Here is a 4,313-nt window from a genome sequence, read left to right as displayed (position 1 = left end):
ATAAAAAAATGCCTTTTAAATTATTTAAAATGAATTATTTTTTTTTTCCTAATAACTTTCTTTTTCGCGATTTACTTTTATGCAATATTCAAAATAATTATTTCTCAAAATTTTTTCCATGCAGAAAGTCATAATTTGAAATTTTCAAATATATATATATATACTCCAAAGTTGTGGATAATCAAAATATTGATGTGCTCCGAAAATTGAAGCGGTAAGGTACCGTTGATTTTTTAGCGATAACTTCCTTAATTTTAAAACTATTAAGTCGATCCAAAAACGATTTTATGGAAAATTTCGACAGCTAAAAGTACATATTGTAAAATTGAATATTTTTTAAAGCGTTATTTTTGAGATTTTTTAGGTTAAAAGGTTTGAAAAATGACCGTCGCCCTCAGCTGCAAACTTCTAGCAGCGACATCTCTGTTAATTTTTATCCCACACAAATAAAAACAAACAAAATATTCTGTGAAAAAAATCTAAGCTTTTGTACTCTTGAATCAATATTTTTCGTATCTTTTTCATTTTTAAAGTTATTTTCAAAAATATGTTAATTTTTTTTTGGAATTAGAAAGAAATTTTCAATCAATACGTAATATTTTCAAATATATACATTCTAAACCGCTTAAACTTGAATAACATATTGTTAACACATAAAAAATGGTAATTGTAGAAGGATTACCTTTAATGTTCAGTATTTGGTACATCAGTATCATCAGTATTTGTACTGATTTTCTGCCGAAAAAACGAAGTTTTATTTTAATCATAACTGTTAATTTTTATGCTAATGACTTAAAGCCAAGTTCATTTTAAAGATTTTTTAAAGTACTTTAAAAAATGCTCTGTGCATTTTTCTTGAAAAATGGAAACGCTTAGTTATTTCAGGTTAAATGCTTCCAATTTAGTTTCTGGCGGACATGAAATTATCTTCAACCAGTCGTATCTCAGCACCTATTGCACCTACATAAATGAGAAAAGCTCACAATTTTTTTCTTTTTTTATAAGCTTCATTTTCTTCGTGATGTTTTTTTTTCATGGAATGTCTATTTTTCGAGTTATTCGAGGAAAACTACTGAAAAACGTCTTTTTTAATAAAAAATGTACTGTACATTTTCAATCAACAATAACTCGGAAAATATTGACTTATCGAAAAATGTTCATAAGATACTTTTTGCTTAAAATTAATTGCTTTATCGATTTCTGATTTATTTTCAGTATCTTATTTTTCACCCCCTGGAAGCGGGTTTTGTTTCTTGAGCTATTTTCTACCTACAGTCCAAGTTTCACGTCAATCGGTTCTATCCGAAAGAATTCAGAGGGGAAACCCTTAGTTCCTTGGACTGAATTGGCTGTTAATTTTGTCAGTACAAGAGGACGATTATTTTTTTATAACGGTACTAAATCGTGATAATTTTAGGAAACTCGAACCAACATCTCCGACTGTCGCAGCTCCTATCACTGCGTTGCTACATTTTAGAATATAATATTATAGAGGGGCTTTAGATCCGACACGTGAAGTGATTTTAATCGAAAGGTCCCTCGGAACAATAGAGTCCTAACAAGACGCAAAAACGTCTTTCGCGTCTATCCCGGAGGCAGGAATTAAATGTAATTAATTTCCTATTTTGTCCTGCCGTAAAATTGCCGGCTGAAACGGTTCATAAAAGTGGTAATTTCAGGGTATAATTAGGCGCGTAGTAAATCTGACGCTAACAATCAGAATTACGGCCGTATTCGCCATAGGATCAAAGCCGATACAACCTGTAATCTTTGAGATTGAAATAAAGTCGGCGTCAGGTTTTAAACTCGTGTATTAGTTATTAATTCGGATGCCAGGGGGTAAAAAGTTTTAATGAAATTAATGATATCAACGTATTTTTAGACAGAAAAAACGTCTAAGCTTTCGAAAGTCTGGAAATGTTGTTCATGGATTTCTTCTGAATCCGTTAAAAACAATTAAATTAATAAATCAGTTAACAATTTTATGAGATACCGTTATCAGTCCTTTTTGAAATTTAAAAATAACCATTTACTATAATCTTAATAAACATTAGTTAAATTTTAAATAGATAATTAAGTACCTACTCTCTACCACTTCAGCTTCAAGCACGCTTAAAATTCATTTAAAAGAAGCTACTTATCTACTTCATTGTTAAGTCAATATGTAATAGATATGGCTAGATCATCATGACAGTTCATTTTTATTGATCTTGATCNCATTATCAATTTGAGAAAATATTTTTATATCATCGGCGTATAACAAATAACGCACATTCAGTTGAGAAGTGATATCATTAATAAATAATGTAAACAACAAGGGACCAAGAATAGAACCTTGCGGAACACCTGAAGTCTGGGCAAATTCAGTAGATTTAACACCAGAAATTTGAACAAACTGAGTTCTGCCAGTGAAATATGACTTCATTAGTTCAAGAAAGTCTGACGATAGTCCAAAAGCGCTTAATTTATCCATTAAAAGTCCATGGTCGAGACGGTCAAACGCCTTCGAAAAATCTGTATAGACTACGTCTACTTGGCTTCCCCGATCTATAGCCTCGCTGATAAACTGAGTAATGCATACTAAATTAGTGACTGTCGACCGTCCTTCCATAAACCCATGCTGTTCAGGAAGTATAATATTTTTTAATTGAAAAGAGAGGACACGATGTATAGCAGTTTCAAAAACCTTACTGAAGTTACCCAGTATTGCAATAGGTCGATAATAAATGTTATATGAAAGTTTGCACATAAAATTAGTAACTCTAGCTACACTTTATACAAAAATTGGAATAAATTAAAGAATTACTTCGAACAGCTTGCTAAGTTGACAATAATAATTAACTCTCTCCAAAACTATAGCTCAAAAATAAGAAAAATAAGTTCCAATAAACATGGGTTCGAAAATTCTTCTTAAAGGAGCTACTTAATTGTATGCCACAGGGTATTGTTTTCGTCCCTTAAGCATTTTCGGAGCAATATGTTTTAACATAGAATTTACCGATGAAGTTTGGAAGGCTAACGAACATCCGATTTGGTGTCTGATTTGATTCTAATTTATTTCTAAATCAAATTTTAAAATGATTTCGGCCATCCGGGAATATCCATTTTATCTTTTTTTTTATCAAAATTAAATTCTGCAAGATCTTAATTTTTTTCCATCTGTTATTTGTTATTTAAACTTAAAAATAAGGAAGTCAAGCTGCCGTGAAATTTATATCCCTGTACCTAGATTACATCAAGTAGATTTCCAGTTGAAATGTCTGATGTAGAGAACATACTCTATTTTAAGACGCTTTGAAATGTTACGTTAAATTTTGTGTCTATACAGACACCAATTCATATTAAATATAACGTTTGCTTTACCATACAATCATTAATTTTAGTAAATTCATATATCGCGTTCCTATAAATCCTTCTATACCACTTATAAATTCCTAAATTCCAATTTGTGGAGAGCAAACTGTATTCTATAAGAGTGCTTCCTCAAATCCTTTATGTGACGATGGATGATGTGTCACTGAATATATTTATTGAACGTAGGATATCGGCGCGTGCTATACTTAGTCAGAAAATAAAATACGTGATGGAATGATATTTTTACGTGGCACAAATATTTGCAATAAATTTAATAAATAATGGAGGTTTTAAAGAGTATGTGAATTCGCGACACTTATATAGATTAGGCTGTAGCGGATATTCATTTTTAAACTCCCATGCGATTTATCATAAACAAAATGAAAGGTAGGTACACAAAAAAATTTTTGGTTAGAATGACATCTACTCACTAGAAATATGTCTTTTTTAATTATTTGAGCAGCGAAATAAAATCAAATTGACACTGACCTGTTTGAAATGATATTGACAAAGGATAGATAAAATTGTACAGTTACAAGGTGACAAAGAATTATTAAGTTAATTTTCAGGGAATCGTGGTAACTTCATCAAAAAACAAACCAATATGAATTGTAGTATTATCACAGCTTAATAATATACAGCTCGAAGGTCCGTGTCGGCGCCTTTGATGTGGCGGTCGAGAACAAAGCGAGACGGAATCGTGCTAACTCTCTCAGATTAAACGGAATAGTCGGGGCTGGATTAAAAGAATTTTTATTATTGAAATAAAATATTTAGTTTCTACCTGACAGTACCGTAGTAGGTAATTTTAATAATATGAAATTTGAATTAGAATATTACGTGGTATGACATTAAAAGTAGAAAATGGGTATTTTAGATAGGTAATAGGTTTTGTACTTGGAGTTAATACGGATTATTAAAAGAAAACTTGAAGAGTAATTAAAATTCCTTGTTGTAAG

Source organism: Anoplophora glabripennis, unplaced genomic scaffold (genome assembly GCF_000390285.2).
Source record: "Anoplophora glabripennis isolate ALB-LARVAE unplaced genomic scaffold, Agla_2.0 scaffold150, whole genome shotgun sequence".
In the NCBI taxonomy this organism is placed as follows: domain Eukaryota; kingdom Metazoa; phylum Arthropoda; class Insecta; order Coleoptera; family Cerambycidae; genus Anoplophora; species Anoplophora glabripennis.
This window is presented reverse-complemented; position numbering follows the sequence as displayed.